This window comes from Choloepus didactylus, chromosome 7 (genome assembly GCF_015220235.1).
Source record: "Choloepus didactylus isolate mChoDid1 chromosome 7, mChoDid1.pri, whole genome shotgun sequence".
Classification (NCBI taxonomy): domain Eukaryota; kingdom Metazoa; phylum Chordata; class Mammalia; order Pilosa; family Megalonychidae; genus Choloepus; species Choloepus didactylus.
The window spans coordinates 56,437,181-56,456,943 of record NC_051313.1 but is presented as its reverse complement, the minus strand read 5'-3'; the positions used below and the strand labels follow the sequence as shown (position 1 = coordinate 56,456,943).

The 19,763-nt window shown below is 36.5% G+C and overlaps 1 pseudogene; it reads left to right on the top strand.

The window, feature by feature from the left end:
* The window catches only part of LOC119540573, an 83,995-nt pseudogene extending 70,043 nt beyond the window's left edge, over positions 1–13,952 (top strand).
* The last annotated feature ends 5,811 nt before the right edge of the window (positions 13,953–19,763 follow it).

The following is a 19,763-nucleotide window of genomic DNA, read 5'->3' as shown; positions in this document are numbered from 1 at the left end:
CTCACATAGTGGGGAAGGTAGTGAGTTTATTTGCAGAGTTGGCTGAGAAAAAGAGACCACATATGAGCAAAAAAAAAGAGGTACTAAGGGGATGACATTTAGGCATAATTATAAGTAGGATTAGCTTCTCCTTTGCAAGAATAGGTTTCATAAGGGCCAGCCCCAAGATCAAGGGCTTGACTTGTTAAATTGGGATTCCCTAATGTTTGTGGGAATATCAGGAATTCCCAGGTAAGGGAGTTTAGCATTTTGACGTTTTTCCCATATTGGGGATTTTTTGACTAAGATAAAGTTCAAAAACTCTCAAGTGTCCTAAAATTCCTGAATGATCTGATGATAGCTTACCTCCTCAAAATCATGTCATGTCACTATCTTCCCTCCGCCATCAGTCAGTCCCATCACAATGGTCTTCTCACTCTTCAAATAATCAAAACTCCTCCCTTTGCATGGAACCAGACTCCCTATGCCCATTACCTATCTCCTTCTCCTTCAGACTGACACTTGCTCAGGGAGTATTACCTGACATCCCAACAGTTGAAGTTTCATCGTTAATTCTTTTTCATGGCATACTGTCTGTGCTGGTTGGAATGTATTATGTCCCCCAGAAAAAGCCACATTCTTTGATGCAATCTTGTGGAGTAGACATATTAGTGGGGATTAAGTTGGAATGTTTGGATTAGGTTGTTTGCATGGAAATATGCCCCACCCAACTATAGGTGATAACTCTGATGAGATATTTCCATGGAGGCATGGCCCCACCCATTGAGGGTGGGCCTTGATCAGTGGAGCCATATAAATGAGCTGATGGGCAGAGGGAACTCAGTGCAGCTGTGAGTGACATTTTGAAGAGGAGCTACAGCCAAGAGGGACACTTTGAAGAAAGCACAGGAGCTGCAGATAAGAGACAGTTTGAAGACAGCCGTTGAAAGCAGACTCTTGCTCCAGAGAAGCTAGGAGAGGGCAAATACCCCAAGTGCAACTAAGAGTAACATTTTTGAGGAACTGCAGTGTAGAGAGGAATGTCTTGGGAGAAAGCCATTTTGAAACCAGAACTTTGGAGCAGATGCCAGCCATGTACCTTCCCAGCTAACAGAGGTATTCCGGACACCATTGGCCATCCTCCAGCGAAGGTACCTGATTGCTGTGTTACCTTGGACACTTTATGACCTTAAGACTGCAACTGTGTAACCAAATAAACCCCCTTTTATAAAAGTCAATCCATCTCTGGTGTTTTGCATTCCAGCAGCATTAGCAAACTAGAACACTGTCCTTGGTATTTATAGCACATATCTCAATTATAACTATTTAACTGCATGAGATTGTTCAATGTATTCCTCCACAGACTGTAATGACAATAAAGACAGGAGATCATATCTGTTTTACTCATGCAAAACCCTTAGCATCTTACCCATGGTTTTGGTTAAATCGATGGATGGATGGATGGATGGATGGAAGGAAGGAAGGATTCAAAAGTTCTTTCCAAATTTAAAAGACTATTTGAATGTTTTTATTGCTTTTTTTATGTTCACTTTTATTTGATTACTTAGAGATCATTAATTTCTACACACCAGGATACCTTCCTTTAACTTTGATCTTTTTTAAGTTAGTGTACCACACCCCTGTACTAGGGACTTGATACACTCATAGAGTCAAGCCTTCTTCTCTACAGTTCTGTCCAGCTCCTAACTCCATGCATGTACATTCTGCTGGGCTCTCTCCACTCCTGGGAATCTCAGGATCTGGACATGGACACCAGCCTGCCCAGTCAGCTCCCTAACTAGGACCAAGTCTCCCAATCTCCCCATTTTAAGGGATCCTTCAGAAAAGTGCAGGTAAAATTATCTTCATGCACCAGGCGTTCCTTTCATTCAAACAGGTCTCTGACTTCTCTTTTCATCCAATTTGGAATGTAAATTGCTTTCTCCTCTACAATTACCAACTGAATGAAAACAGAATGGCTGATTTGAATAAGAAAGCTTAATCCCTTAAATGCCTAGATGATTTATGTCCATATTCTTGACTCATGGCTATCATATTTCTGGGTCTGAAATGAAGAGAAACTCCAACAGCTGTCCAACCTGGAGAAATCATACCAAATTATTTTTATCTTTCTTCCATATTAAAAAGAAGTTGTTTTGGGAAAGCTAGGACAATTTTAGTTAAAAAAAAAAAGATAGCTTTAGGAATAATGTTTTGATGACACTAATATAATAAAAGAGCATGTGTATTACATAAAATTAAGTATGAAACAACATATTCTTCTTTAAAAAAAAATGCATCTGATGATATAGTTTTCTTTACCAGATCCTCCCATGTACAAACCACAAGTCTGTTGATTTAATAACCCTTTCATTTCTCTTGTGTTGATTTTATTCAAATCATAGTATTTCATTATTATTATGTTTAATTCAAAATGACAAATAGTCATGTATCTCCCTAATTACCTTCTAACTTGGTTCTCATACAGACATTGAGGCTCTGTGACTTCAGTTGGCATGCTGACCATCATTTCACATGACATACTAACTGAACAAAATGGTGCTCATTATGTGTGTAGAATGATAATCCACTTAGCAAATGATTTTCAAACACTATCACAGTGGCATTATAGCATAATTGCAAGTGCAGCTTCTGTAGTCTTAGATGATTGGCTCTGTAAAGTGATTGCACTTGAACTAGCTGTGTGCCCTTGGCAAGTTACTTGCCAAGTTACTTAACTTCAATGAGGCTCAGTTTGCTGGAAGATGATGATGACAATAATACTGACTTCATTGGTTTGCTATGAAGGTTATTTGATATTAAATGAAAGTGCTAGTGACATAGGAAATCCTCAATAGGTGATTCCCATTACTTCCACTGACATATGTTGTACCTGAATTACCCCAGCATGCATTGGTAAGAATTAAAAGTTAAACTCTTTATCAATTTCCTCAATTTCTTTTTTTTATTTCTTCAAGGGTGATGGTGATTCTGCTTTATGGAAGGAAGGAGGGAAGGAAGGAAGGAAGGAACGAAGGAAGGAAGGAAGGAAGGAAGGAAGAGACAGAGGGAGGAAGGAAGAATACAATTCATCTAGGGCTTATTTTTCACAATGCCTTTTCTCCTGTAAAATAAATTTAAGAAGAGAAATTGGTAAGAGAGTTAAAGACTTGGAATTGTTGTAGTTTCCATGAGTACTGGACAGAGCACATTTTCAAAGTATATTTTGTCAATGTGGCAAATTACACATTGTAATTACACGTAATTTTAAAATTACAGTTAAGTAATAGTACTTCTAGTGGTTTATTCCTGGTCTTAAGTGTTTTCAGAGAGCCACCTGATAAATAGTACATAATATGTAAAGTTTGGGGTTTTCTATAATTCTGTATGAAAAAGTAATATAAAGTATGCAATCTAAAATAAAAGTTAAATCAACAACCTAGAATTATTTGGAAACATCAGGGAGAAATTGAATTAAGCCATGAAGTTTTATTTTAAATGTGAACATTAACTTTTTAAAAATAATAATATTGAAACCTACAGTGAAGTCCCTTATCTTGACAATTTTTAGATGTTTAGAAGTTCCACTGCAGATAGTTGAATTTTGTAAGACATATTTTTCAGAAAAATCAATTACAAAATATATATTCTATCAAAATGTATCATCATGGAGCAGCTATGTCATAAAACTGGTGTGAGAAGGACAATAAACGTGAAAGCTAGAGATGAACACAGAGAAAGAGCAAACAAATCTGGAACTACATTTGAATTAAAGAAAATAATGATGTGAGGAAGCATTTCCATGCTTTAGCCTATAAAGTGGACATTTGCAGCAATACCTCCAACCATTATGGATCAGAGCTTATTGGTCCAAGCAATCCATCACAGATTTTATTGCCAGAATCATCTCACCAGCACAATTTCATGGATCAAAAGCAATGAATAGAAGATAAAGTAGCAAGGATCTATGACAAGCCCAACATAGGTTGGAAAGTACTTTGTCACTCACCAATTGTTCCCCATAATGATCCTCTAAAACAGCTCACCACTCATTCCAAGACACTATTACCTAATATCGGTGTGTTTTAGTAGTGATATATAGTGGAGTCGGCCCAGAGTTTGGAGTCAGAGAAATCAGAATTTAACTCCCTGATATCATTTATGAGCCAATTTTTAAAAAAATATGCTATGCACATTTGAGTAAGTTATTAGACTCATCGTTCCTTAACTGTAAAATGGAAATAAGATTCATGCAGCTAATGTGAGAATTTAATTGAGATCATGCTTCACAGGAAATGTTATACTTCTCCCATTATGAAGCATTATTTAAGCAAACTACATGAAAAAAATGATGCTTTACTGAAAAATATTCAAAACATATTAAAAACAGGTAGATACAATTGCTCATGGCATCATAAGTACAGATACCTTTGCAAGTTTATCTTAAAAATATTTTTAAAATTAATCAGATCTCTTTAAAAAATTTATAAAGCACTTATATAGCTACTTATAGCTCTATCTCTATCCTCTCCATCCTATGATCTCTTCTTTAGAAATAACCACTGTTCTGAAGTTGAAATATATCATTTCAGTATGCATTTTTATAGTTTCAACATATATGTATTTATGAACAATATACTCGATTGTTAAGTGCTGTTCTCTATGTGTTTTTGCAACTTTTTCACTCAAGATTATGCTGTTGAGATTTTTAAATATGTTAGCTGTATAACATGCCCTTATATGAGTACACTTAAAATAATTAAGTCTTATTTATCTACGTAATGAACATTCTGGCACTTAAGTCCACATATCTCCTTAGCAAATGCAAATGCAAGAATAACTCTAGAAGGACAAACAAGAAAAATAATTGCTGGGTCTTGGGTATACCCATCTTCAGTTTTACTAGGACCTGCAAATATCCCTCTTTAAAATGATTATATAAATGTATATACCCATCCAAAATATATTAACTCTCTGTTATCACATACTCTTCCAATTAAATAGTAAAATAGAACTTTATTTTCTTCCATTTCATGGGCATGAAGTGGTATGTGAATATTATATAAATGTACTTCTTCGATTGCTGAGGAGGTCAAAAATATTTCAATATATTTTTTAGACATTCAGGTATTCTTTCCTATGAAGTGTGTGTTCATACCCTGGGACAATTTTTCAATTGGATTATTCATCTAATAATTTGAGGGCTTTTTATATTATGTGGATATTAATTTAGATGACTTCTCTAAATCAATAGCTCAAATATTGTTTTCTCTATGATGTTTCTATTCCACAGGAATTTTAAATTGTAACATTATCAAATTTATTAATACATTCTGTAAAATTAGTAATTTAGGCATCTTATATAAGAAATCCTACCATAATCCCAGGTCATAATGATGTTCACTTAATTTTTTTCCTGAAAGTTTTAGAATTTTCCATTTAGATGTTTAATTCTTTAGAATTGTTTATTGCATTTTGTGACGTATAGATCTAGATACATTTGTTTCCACAGGAAAAAAAATCTGTTTTTATATCTTTTTCAAGAACTCATTTCTTGACTTGTAATGTTGCTTGTTTTATATGCAATGTTCCTAGCTACATATTTGTTTATTCATTGTTTGTCTGTCTATTCCTGGTTTAGCCAATGTACAACTATAAATACTTTTTAAATTATTGTGGTTTGTGGTAAGAGTTGACAATTGGCAGGGTAAATTATCATTCATTATCCTTCTTGATATTTCTTTGATGGTTCACAGTCATTTCTCTTCTATATAGGTTTTAGAAAATGTTTTCCAAGCATCCAGAAAAAAACTTATTTGCTTTTTGTTATAGTTTTATTGAATTTGAATTTATAAATTACTTTGAGGGAGAAGGGCCATTTTCTATCATTGAATTTCCTAGCTTTTGACACATTATATCTTTCTTCATTTATTTAGTTTTGTTAAGATCTACAATAGCATTATTGGAAGATATGAAAAGTAACATTTTAAGACAATAGAGAAAGGGATGATTTTTTCAATGAAAAGTATAAAGGAAATTGGTTAATTACATAGGAACAAATAAAATTAGATTTGCCACTCAAAAGGTTTATATATTTTTACAAAAACTATTCTAGGTAATATATTTTGTTGCCATTATGAATTTTATCTTTCAAAAACTGCTTATTCCAAAAATGTATTGCTAATTTAAGGAGAACAGTTGATTTTTACATGTAGATCTTCTAACAATCAAATTTTCTGAATTTATTAGAAAAGTGTGTTAGTATACTCTCTTCAGTTTTTTATCTAGGTATCTTCTTTTTTGGTTATAGTTTATTTCTTTTGACTTATTTCACTGACTCCCTCTACTATAATGCTGAAAAAAAGTGGTATTAGCAAGTATTTCTGGCATGTTATAATATTAAATGAACAGCTTCTAAAATTTAGCCATTAAGTAAGATGTTTTAGGAGCCATCAAGTTAAAGATAAAGGGGCAGAGAGAGGAGGGAAAGGTTTACTTGGACATGTTAAGGATGTTAAGTCCTATTCCTAGTTTATGAAAACTTTTGCTTTTCATTTTTCTCAGTCACTAATGAGGTTTCTGCAACTATTGTAGAGCTGCAATCATATCAATCATGTGAGTATTTTTCCTTTAATGTTGAGATTTATAATAATGGATTTTCTGTTGCATACAAGTAAACCTAGTTATATATCTTTTTTGTTGTTGTTCTGAGACATTCCTTTGTTCTATTTGTCAATATTTGTTGCATACAAGTAAACCTAGTTATATATCTTTTTTTGTTGTTGTTGTTCTGAGACATTCCTTTGTTCTATTTGTCAATATTTGTAAAAGATTTTACATTTATATCCAGAGTGACATTAGCCTATAATTTTCCTTTCCCAGTTTGGTCTCTTTCTTATTTAAGAGATATTACATTTAATATTTGAATTTGTGTATTTTCTGCTTTATCTATTATCATGAGAGCTTATAAAAGGAAGGGCTTATATCTCCCTTGATACGAGCTTGCCTGTAAAGCTAACTGTGTTTAGAATTTGGGGTGTGGAAAATTTTAACAACTCAGTGCTGATTTTATGTATTTTTAGTTTCTTTTTGAGACAGTCTTTTTAGATTGTATTTTCAAACAAATTAATCTTTTCATTTAAGCTTTTAAACCTAATGACACAAAGTTGTTAATTATTTTCACTTGTAAGTTTTCAGCTTTTACTTTACATATTGTCTAATTTGTCTATTTTATTCTTAATATTATTTATATGTGACATCACTTTCCTCTTCATTAATTTCCTCTGCATTCAGTTTATTTTATTAGTCTTTTGAAAAAGCAGTTTTTGAATTTAATGATCTTGTCTATTTGACTATCTTGTCTTTTTGATTATTTTTTTTTATTATAGTCATTTCTGTTATTATCTTTATCCTTTTTTATGCTTCTTTCTTTAAGTTCACCCAGAGTTTACTGTTGTTCTAACTTCTGGAGTTGATTTTTTTTTTAAGAAAATTTCAAATGCAAAGCAGGAAAGACTATGTTAACTACTTCATTAAAAAATAAGAAATAACATCCCACAGTTGACAAATCCACAACAAAGCATTTTTTCCTCATGTCATTGTCAATGCACAGAACTCATTTGAAATTTTTTTAGCTCATGAGGTTAAATGTAGTGTGCATTTTCTCATTTGGGGTTTTGTGACTTGTGAGATTAAATGTACTGGGTAGTTTATTAACCAAGTCTTCATCATATATTTTATAAACTTAATGTACAGTTTGTTTTTTATCTGTTTTTTAGGGATGTCATTAATACAGAAAATATAGCTCTGCATTCTTCCCCTAACGGCAGTCATCAATAGCATAGTTTCTCTGTATATTTTAAATTTTCAAAATTCTTTGGAGTATGGGATGGAAAGTGAAAATCAATATGATTTTTCCCAAGGTCACAGAAGTTTAATTTGAATACAAATTAAAATATACAGTCAAAGTTTCAAATAATTGTAGATTAGTATTTTTAAATACTTCAGACTTCTCATCTCCAGGAAAATTGATCTATTGAAAAACAAAATATTATCTATGGAAAAACAAATAAATTTCAAAGATTCTGTATATTTTAGTATTCTTTCCTAGAGTCACAATACATTTTGGCATATCAAAGTCTTTGAGAAGTGCTATAGCAGGTAAAACAAACAAACAAACAAACTTGTTCAGTGTTGTTTAATCAATGTTTTCCAAATATATTTGACAATAGAACAACTTTTCTGAAGAGTACCTCAAAAAAGTGTTTGATAAAATACAGGTGCTACATGGAATGTAGTTTAGGAAACACTGTTCTTAATCTGTTTATGTGAGATCACATAAAATAAAAATTGCTTTCTTATTCCATTTTCCAGATTATGTACAACTACATTCACTAAACATAACAGAGTTCCTTAGATTAGATTAAATAACAAGTACTCCATTCATCTAAAGCATAAAGATACTCAAAAACTAAACAGACAACAACTTAGGGAGCCCCAAATTTGACTAAAGTCCTTTCCAATTATAAAACTTCTAAGCAGTGAAGTTTAAAGGTTAAATCTCCTTGCAAGTTAAATTTAAAAGGGAGAACAAAAGAAATTCAAGTCTGAAATAAGTTTGTCTTACCTTGATTAGCTAAAGGGCAGGAAATTACAGTCCAAAATTCATGCTCCTCAGTTTCTTACCTGCTCAGTCTCATCTGGAGTAGTTTTTGCTGAATGAGGAGAATGAAGAAATATTCAATATCTGCAACTTGCACTGTATGTCACTGGAAAAGATGCAATATTTTCAGGGTCTCAGAATTTGCATTAGTTCAAAGCCAACTTCCTGGTGTGCCTCACTTTTAAAAGATTTTAAAAATCTAACAGGCTACAAGATTATTACTGCACTGGCCTCATGCACACCTATTCAGAAAACAAGCCATATGTCTCATCCCAGAGCCATAATATCAGGTAAAATTGGATTCTAGGATTTGCCAAATGCTGTAATAGCAGAGAATCCATTTTCAAGGCAAGGGATGTAGGTGGTGAATGGCTTCATTTCAACCTCAGCAAGATGGTAGTCAGGTAGGTTTCTAGAATCCATAACCTTTGAACTTAAACTCAATTAGAGGCAGTCTCTCAGTAAGGGAAATTTTGACATTATGTCTTGACTAGATCTAGGGAGAAAATCCACTTGTGCAAATTATCTCTTCTTAGAGAGTGATGTTGTAGACATGGCAGCACTAGTCATAATATCCTGTTTGAGGTACCTCTCCATCATTGGTAGGCTGAAGAATGACTTCCTGAAGATATCCATACCCTAATCCCCAGACCTGGGACTATGTTACCTTTCATGGCAAAAGGGATTTTGCAGTTGTGACTAAATTAAGGATCTTGAGATAAGGAGATTATCCTGGGTTATCTGGATGGATCCAATGTCCCAAGGGTCCTTATAAAAGGGAGATAAGAGGGTCAGAGTAGAGACAAGATATGACTATGGAAGCAGAGGTTGGAGTTATGCACTTTGAAGATGATGGAAGGGACCTTGAACCAACAGTTCCTTCCAGTGTTGTCAACATTTTGATTTTAGTTTATAAAACCCATTTCAGACTTCTGATCTCCAGAATAGTAAGCTAATACATTTGTGTTCTTTTAAGCCACTGAGTCTGTGGTAATTTGTTACAGCTACAATAGAAAACTAATACACTTTCCATCCAGTGTATTCAAACCATGACTTGTGAGCTGTGGGTTCATAATGTTCAATCTGAATTGAAGATGTGTTCTCCTAATAATGGCCCCTAAAATATTTGTGAGAAAACATGTTAGACATGCCTATGATTGTCTCTTGTTAGGAAACATGGGTCCCATTTTTTTAAGCCTGAGAAACATGGGTCCCATTGAAGGCTTTCTCCTTGTCTTACATTTGCTTCAGTTGAAAAATCACCCTCAGCAGATCTTTGAACAGAAGCTGTTATTGATGCTTCTGAAACTTGTGCCCTTCTGAGCCGACCATGTGCTCTGCAGTTCACTCTTTTCTTCCCAGTTCAAGTCAATATATTTCTCAGGCATACTCCCTCAGGAGTCAGACAACGCCTGTACCTGCACACTTATTATGCCCTTGAATTCAAAGTCAGTCCCTGCAGAGTTTTCTCCCTGGGCTTAAATGCAGGACAGAAGTTGGGGCAGTTAATTTTGCACAGCCAAGCTAAGCCTGGCACTCACAATTCAAATGTTTACAACCTCACTGCTTGTCTATAGGGGTTGAGAATTCAGTTACCGACATTTAAATTCCCATCTAATAAACTCATTAAAAGACTCCTCAGGTTTACCCTAAGCTTTTTCCCATTTAGTCCAATCTTACTTAGTCTCAGTCAATATTGCTGAGAAAAGCTGTGTTGCTTCTTAGGATACAATCTGAGGCATAGCCAACTGGAAACCTTGTTCAAAGCATTCACCCCCCACTCTATCTTTAGATTAGAAAACCTGTGCATCTTTCAACTTTTGCTGGCAGGGGTTAAGGTGAGAGACCCCGCACTTCCTTTGTGAGGGTGGAGAACCCCATAGAAATAGCCATGGTTTTGTGGTCAGAGTCATTATAAGTACAATAACTCACCCAGATTCAAATATTGTGTGGCCATCTTAAACCTCACAAATCAAATAGCCCACCTGACATATGATCAGTCTTGACAAACCACCCAGAACACAGTTTGCTGTCCACACAGGGATTTCCAAAGCCACACACTTCAGATCCAATAAAAAGTTCTCCACATGTTGAGTCTACAGATTCTACTGCCTCCTTTATTCCTTGGATTTCCCAGTATATACACCAAATGTTGGAGTATTTAAGAGATAAGATAAATAGTACCTGTTTTCCCCTTTCAAATACTGAACCAAGAGAAAAAAAATAAAAGAATAAAAAAAGGATTATAACATAAGAACTGAAATATCACCTTTATTGCTCAATGAAGTTCAGCGATCCAAATGTGCCTAGTACCTGAGCCCAGAAGCAGGCAATTTTTTACCTCCAGTCTTGGCAGGTTTGACCCCATGTGGAAGGCCAGTCTCTAGAGAAGCATAAAAGAAAGCATACTTTCTGAAGGCAGACCGGCCTCCCAGGAGGAAAGAAATACAATGTGGAGTCAAGCATGCACAGATTATTCTTCCCAAATTCACCAGCAATTTTGTCACTTCTCCCCACACCTTAGAGGCACAGTCAGTGGAAGGGGCCAGGAGTATGATGCTACTGTGACTCTATTTGATTGGAAAGAAAATGTCAGCAGAGTGGAAGAAGCTTTCCCCCTAACTGTTGCTAAAAAAAGTAAAGTCAGGACAGCATTATCACAAAATACAGTACAACACACTTAGATGTGTAGCTCATCTGCCACTATGCTATCACCTTTGATGTATCCAGTAATTTTTATTGGTAAGTCATTCTGAGGGTTCAAATAAATACATTTTGGTTATGATAATAATGATGTTTCTCACTAACTACATTAACAACCTCGTAAATAACATTTGTTTCATGTCTCTGCCATTAACAAACCTTTCAGTAAGTATAAAACTCTTAGCAGCACCAACCTGCTCCCACTGCCCATAATCTGAATTTACAGTCTACACTGCAGAAATGCTTACTTCACTTCACAGTGTTCTAACATCCAAACTCAAAAAGAGTGAAGTGATCTGATCCTGTGGTTTTATAACCTCCTACAATACAGTCTATTAAGATCTTACTGCCTGCTCTACATAACCTTGAAAGTCCCTATCTCACTAACTGCCAAATGGATTGAATCTTTTTCTGGAATAGGGATGCTAGGAGCAGTTTGCTTCAACCAACCTTTAAGTGAAGCCCGCAGGAAATAAGTAAACAGAAACAAGAATACAATAATCCGTATTTGTTTAAATCATTTTTTTTTTGAAATCTGCTTTAAGGCCTTGGGGCACAAATTTCCAAACATCAGGGCACAAATTTCCAAGCCTCAAAAGCAGTATTCAAATACCCTGAGGGTGATTTTATAGTTACAACAAATGTGATATCAGATACAAATATCTCTATAATGAGTAACTTTAAAATAATATATATACTGTGGTATCAAAGAATTTTACCTATATTTCTGTATCTTTACCAACTGATTATTTCTCAGTACTTTTTTTTTCTTTTGCCTCTTTTATTGATAAATGAAAGAAACAATGTGCGGTGAAGGAGATGGGGGGAAAAGTAGCTCATCTACTTTCACCTTTTCACTTATTTTCCCCATCCAATTCTCTGCTCCTACACCCTTGTCCATTCTTTAGCTCACAATCAGTTTTGCAGCAAGCCCTCTATTTTAACTTTACAAAGCCACTATATCTTTGTCTCACAACTTGTGTCTAGTTCAGAAATTGTAAATCTCATTGACTTTGATATCAGGCATGATCAGGGCTTGAATCCCAGCTGTCCTCTCAAACTTTAGAACCCTCAATTTCTTCATTTTTAAAATGGGGATCACAATTATCATAGTTTTGTGGTAAGGCTTAACAAGATAATAAATATAAAGTTCTTATTACTGTTTCTGGCACATGTTTAGTGCTCAATAAATGTTAGATTTTTAATTAATTAACATAATATACGGATAGAGTTAAACTTAACTGTAATTGACTGCATTTTATAAATATGTAAAACTAGTTTAGACACAAAAAAAATCAGCAAAATATCACCTTTAGGAATGAGAGTATATCTTGATTAGGTCAGGCCTTTGGAACCAGAATCTCAGATTTAAATCCCAGATACCCTCTCTGACTAGCTGGGTGACTGTGTACAAGCTAGTTAACCCCTCTGTACATCAATTGCTTGATCTGTTTAAAAAAAAAAAAAAAGTAAGAGGCTTTGGCATCTGTAGGTGTGCTTGGACCTGGAAACTTGCAAGCTGAGGCACAGCCGGTGGCTGGAAGGCCTAAAGCCTGAATCCGCAGAAGCTCCTCCTCAGTTTTACCGGTGCGATAGGCTCTTGTAGAGTTCAAGTCTCACCCAGAAGAAACAAGGAAGCCCAGGGCTCCTTGGACTGTGCAGCAACCAGGCCTGGGGTCCCGGATGTCAGCTGGAGACCAGCCTTGGATCACCCAGTCTCCGGCAGACTACAGGCCTGGGGTCCCCCTGAAGGCAGCCAAAGCTGGATCCAAGAACCCACCACAACCCCACCCCTACCCCAATCCCAGCGTCAGCAAGATCTAGGCCTGGGGTCACCCCAAAGACAGCCCGAATCAAGCCCTGACTCCCCATTCCCACCCCTTTCAGCTAAAACCAAGTGGAGAATCACCAAAGTTCTCCCAGGGCCAGGGAGAACCAGACTCGTAGATAGCCCAGAGTAAGGAAGAACCAACCCCGGGGTCCCTTAACATCAGCTGCAACCAGGCCCAGGATCACCAGAGCCTTACCCGGGTCAGCAAGTGCCAGGTCCCGGGCCCTCACTGCCACAGCAAGAAGTGACACCTCAATCAGCAGACTCTCCCCGCGTTCAGCAGAGTCCAGCAAGCCACTTCTGTTCAAGGAGACCGTGACAAGCACCTCAGGTAAAAGAAGCGAGGTTCTTCAGCCCAGGCCCCAGCATCCAAGAAGCTAAAGAAGGAGGAGGAGGAGATTCTGATGACCTCCAAGGGAAACCCAAGTCAGGGTGGATGTGGAAGGATCACTCCAAGAAAAGGTTCTTCCAGATGATTCATGACAAGTTCCTGCACACATCCTGGAAGTGGAAAATGAAGAAGAAGCAGGAGAAGAAGCTGGCCAAGGACTTTGCCTGGCATCTGGAGGAAGAGAAGGAGTAGTGCCTGTAAGAGAACAAACAGTGAGGTTCCAAGAACCTGAAGCACCGCCTGGAGAATGAGCTGAGAGGAAGGCAGTGATCATCCAAGCGATGCGAAACCCCACCAAGCTCCAGCGGGCAAAGGAGCAGCTGTGCTCAATTGAGAAGAGGGGCACCTTGGCCCTGCTGCAGAAGCAGCCACCCCAGAGATCTTAGCCAAGATCTGAGCTCAGGATGGCCCTGAGATCTTCCACAGCAAGCCACCACTTCTGGCATGTCACCTGTTGGGCCACTAGTCAGAGGACTTTCCAGGTCCAGCACACCAATTCCTGCTCTCCAGAGTAGTCTCCCAAGCCTTTGGGGGTTCTTGGGCAATTCTTAGTGGGGCTGAGCCCAAAGGAGTACCTGGGGATCTGGCAGAGACTGGTGGGGGTAAAGGTTCGGATCTCCCCTCTCTGCCTCCTACTCTGTCTTCAAGGGCCTTCAGCTCAAAAACAATAAATTATTCCAGTTCTTCAGCGAGCTGGTGACAAGGGTGACTCCCCCAAATGTCCCATCTCAGGGTCCCAGGTCCAACCGAGGCCTGGTGGCTGACAGTCAAGAACTTAGCTCCCTCCACCTCCTTCCAAAGGCTGCTTTGGGTAACTCTGCACCCCACCAACCCTGTCATCCAGAGAGCTGAATTCACTCCTCTCCAAGTGTAAAATGGGGAGACTGCAGGGAGCAGGGTTTCTCTCTAGCGCCCTCTTTCTGTATCAGATTCTACAGTAGCCCCAAATATCTCATTAACTCATGCCTATCCAGTCAACAACAAAAATATTTATTGAATTCCTACTATAGATAGACACAATTCTCTAGGGACCAAGGAATACATGTAACAGACAAAAGTCCTTGTTCTCAAGGAGCTTTCATTCTGATGGGGAAGGACAGACAATAAACAACTAAAATATATGTACAAAAGAATAATTATAGTAGGCACTTCATAGGTTAGTTGTGAGAATTAAACTTAGTACAGTACGTGGCACATAACAAGCATTTAATGAGCATTTTCAAATTATACCTTTGGAAGAAAAATTGTATGATGCTTATTATTATAAAATTGAAGACAATCTTTTTTTTAATTTTAGGATTGCATACAAAATTCAGAAAGTATCACATTTCTAAGCTTGAGCATTGTAATAATATATTCTTAAGTAATTTCCCCATTATCTAAGGATTCAAAAGTTTATAGGTGGTAAATGATATCAACATTCGAAAGCTGTCATTAAAATAATACCTGTAATATCTGTAAAGTATGCTTAAATTCCTTTTTTTCCCCCAAGAGAGTGCTGTTTAAATGTCAAGGGAAAATATTCCAAAATTCTTCCTACACATCTACAAAATGTGTATGTTTCAATTTGCTAAAGCTGTCAAAATGCCAGAAATGAGTAGGCAAATTACAATGGGGGTTTATTACTTTTCTAATTGACAGTTTTAAGGCCATGAAAATGTCCTATTAGCAGAACGATACCTTCTCTGAAGAAAGGCCGATGGTATCAGGGGTACCTCTGTCAGATAGCAGGAACACGGTCAGCACCTGCTGCTCCTTCGCTCCTGGATTTCATTGCTTTCAGTTCCTGGTCCCAGTGGCCTCCTCTTTGAGTTTTTGTGGGTTGTCGCTTAGCCCCTCTGAGTTTTTGTTCTGTCAGCCCTCTCTGGGTGTTTCCCTCTAAGCTCTCTCAACTTTTTCTGCCATTTATCCTCATAAAGTACTCCAGTAAAGGATAAAGATCCACCTTGAATTGGGGGCAGGGGGGGTGTCACATCTCAATTCAAACAACTTAATCAAAAGGTCCCACCCACAATAGGTCTGCACCTACAGGAGTGGATTAAAAGAACATGGCATATTATGGGTACATAACAGCTTCAAACCAGCACAGTGTACTTTATTTAGAGATGAAATAGCAACCACTCCATAATATTCCCTGTTTAATATTCTTTTTTAATGTGTATAAAACTGCAAAAAGATATTTTCATGATATGTCATTGGTGTTTAGCATTTTAAACTTAGGGATGGACTAGAACTTGAGATGGATGGGGGAAAAATATGATTATAATTTTTAAACTCCCACCCACTCCACCAACACACACACACACACACACACACACACAGCATGTGGTAATATAGTATGTTCTCTCATTTTGCATTTGAAGTTGACTGCAGAGAGGATAAGAAAGAATTTGAAAAACAGTACTGTCTAATAGAACTTAAATATGAGCCACTAATGCAAATCATATACATTTTGAAAAAAATGTCTGGGAGTCATATTAAAAAAGTAAAAAGAAATAGGTGAAATTAATTATATTATTCTGTTTTATTTAGCACAATCAATGCAAAATGTTATTATTTCAACATGTGATCAATATTAAATATTGCAGTATTTATTTAATCCAGCAAATAACTTTGTTAAAATAATGAACAATTTATTAAATAAATATTAAACAAAATCATTAATGAGATATTTCATAGTCTTTGTGCTACACTAAGTCTTAGAAATCCAGTGTGTATTTTATGCTTCAAGTGCATTTCAGTTTGGATTAGTCACATTTCTAGTGCTCAATAGCCACCTGTAGCTAGTGATTACCAAATTGGACAGCACAGGTTAGAAAAATAGTGTTTCTCAGAAGAAATGTTTAGATGCATAGCACTTCAAATAGTTATATCTTCTTGGGCTTCACTCCGTGCTACCTCTATTACTCAAGAGGAAATTCTGTCAATGTTCTTAAGTTGCTTCTCCCACTCTTCTACATTCTATCTGTGAAAAAAATAATCTCTAGTGTCAATACTGGAAGAAATGTATATGCCTGAGAAATGTAAAATCTAATATGTTTAAAGAGAGATCAACATCTAATAGTAGTATATGGAAAACATATACAAGACACATTATTCCAGTTTGCTAAGGCTGCCATTATGCAAAATACCAGAAATAGACTGGCTTTTACAAAAGAGATTTTTCAGGTTACAAATTTACAGTTCTAAGGCCATAAAAGTGTCCAAACTAAGGTATCAACAAGAGGATACCTTCACTAAAGAAAGGCCAGTGGCATCCAGAACACCTCTGTCAGCTGGGAAGTCACGTGGCCAGCGTCTGTTGTCCTTTGCTCCTGGGTTGTTTTCAAAATGGCTTTCTCCAAAACGTCTCTGGTCTTCTGTCTCTCTTAACTTCTCTCAGCTCCTGTGCTTCCTTTCTTTGTTCTCCCAGGGCATTTCTCGCTAAGCATCTGGGAGTCCTTTCTTAGCTTCTTTGGGGCAAACTCTGGGCTTCATCTCTTAGCTTAGCATCTCCAAACATCCTTCTGTATGCATCTCCCAGCATTTCCAGGTATCTGGGTCTGTGTTGGTCTGCTCCTCTCCAAAATGTCTGTCTTAAAGGACTCCAGTGATCTAATTAAGACCCACCCAGAATGGGTGGTGTCACACCTCCGTGGAATGATCTAATCAAAGGTCTCACCCACAGTTAGGTGAGTCAAATTACCATGGAAACAGTCAATCAAAAGGTTCCAACGAGATTGGATTAAAAGATCATGGCTCTCTGGGTTCCATAACAGTTCCAAAGTGGCACATATGTCAAGTAACTTTCACACATGCTTAAAGTTAGACAAGGATAAATTTTCATTAATAAACTGATTTACACTAATGCTTTTCAACAGAAATCTCAGATTGTGTTTTATGAGATATAACTGAGATCTATATATACATGCACCTTTCAGTGTCACTGCTGTTATTTCATAAGCTTAATATCTCAAATTCTGGTATTAAATGCTTTCATTACTTGCAGACATAACATAACTTGAAAACTTGGGAATCATCTACATCTAGCTTTGCTACCAGCAGTGCAAAGAAAACAATACCTGTATGTTTCACTGTGAGTTTTGAAATAAGGGCAATTTATTAGGATTTCTTCACCTTGAACAGTTTGCTGCTTGTTCACTGCCTCTTTTGGGTACTGAGATCCTCACTCCATGATACTTTAAAGTATTTCATACTAAGGTTTCTGCTTGAAATCTTTCTAGGTTAGATGATCATGAAAAAGTAGAAACTTCAAATAGCTCATCTAACTTTTACTCTTAAACCAATAGCAGACCCAGTCCTATAGAATTATTAGACCATTCTTCTAGAAGTCAAATTTTACCTGCAAAGCAAAACCCATAGCAAGCCCCTAAATTTGCACTCTGGTCATTGGGGAGAAAAATAATTTGTCCCTCCCTCAACTGCATAATGGAAATCTCATTTACCCTCTTAAAATCACGAAATACTTGATTGTTGATGGCTCAACAAATACATATCTCTAGTCCAGATCTTTCTTTTAAATCCTGGAACCCAGTAACCTATTGACTACCTGGACATATTTCCCCCAGGTACCTCAATCTTAAAGCAATTAAACATTCTAGTTTGCCAGGTACTGTTTGTTTTAGCACTGAGAGATTGACTACCTGGACATATTTCCCCCAGGTACCTCAATCTTAAAGCAATTAAACATTCTAGTTTGCCAGGTACTGTTTGTTTTAGCACTGAGATTTGTGTATCCCAGAAAACCTTCCAGTTCCAGGAAATTGGGACAGGTGGTCACCCTTTACATGCCCAACCTTGAATATATTAGCTTTAAAAAAAAAAAAAAAAAAAACATGAATTTTATTGAGATATATTCACATACCATACAATCATCCTTGATGTACAATCAATTGTTCATAGTACCATTATATAGTTGTGCATTCACTACCACAATTTTTGAACATTTTCATTACCACACAAAAAATAATAATAAAAGTTAAAGTAAAAAAGAACACCCAAAACATCCCATATACCTTATTGAATATATTATCTTGACCCCAATCTGTTCTTCCTCTTAAATTCCTAAGTCTTTGGAGGTCACCAAATCAATAGCCATTCAAGTTGTTGGAAGCAACCCTCACCTTTTTCCTCCTACTTGCATTTGTCCTTTTATTTACTCAACATACATGTATTGACCATTAATTAGGGATTTATCAATTTAAAAAAAGCAGACAAAAATCCTTGATTTTAAGGAGCTTGCATTCTACTTAGGAAGACAAATAATATATATAAAATTAAATTTCATAAATGGTAATAAAAGAGAAAAACAGATCAGTGTTAGGGGCATGGGAAGCACAGTATGTAGGTTGCAATCTTGTAATAGACTAGCAAAGAAAGACCCCTCTGAAGACGTGACATTTGAACAAAGACTTGAAAATACTGAAGGAATGAGCATTTTATAGAGAAAGAAAAGCCAGTGCAAATGCTGTGAAGTGGGGGCAAGACTGACATGTGTTTAGAATAGCATGGAAGTAGTGTGGCTGGAGTAGAATGACAGAGGTAGAGTAATTTAGCAATTATGGTGGAAAATATAATGGAAAATCAAAAATGTAGAACCTATGGGCCATTTAGAAAAACTAAAGCTTTTGTTCTGAGTGAAATGAGGAATTACTATCGGGTTTTAAGCAGTGGGGAAATAGTATCTTATTTGCCTTTCAAAGCAATCACTTTGGCTGCTGAACGTAAAACAGACTGCATGGAGCAAGAGTAAAACCAGTTAAAAGGTTATTATAATACTCTGAATTTAAAATGATTGTGGCTTGGACAGGCTGGTAGCAGTAGAGGTGATAAGAGGTGATCAGAGGTGATTAAATTTTGAAAACATTTTAAAATTAGAGCCAAGGAAGTTTCATGAAAGATTGGATGTGTGGTGTGAAAGAAAGAGAGGAGTCAGCGATGAACCCAGTGTTTTTAGCCTGAGCAAATGGAAAACTGAAATTTTCATCTACTGCAGAAAAGAAAAACTGGAGATAGAAAAGATTTTGGAGGAAAAAATCAGCAGCTTATTTGGGAACATATGATGTTTACAGTGTATTCAGTTTGAATTGTCCAATCTGGCATTCACGTGAGACATCTGGATAGAAGATGTAAATCAGGGATTCCACAGCTTATACATAACATTTAAAGCTGAGTGAATGGAAGTAATCACCAAAGGA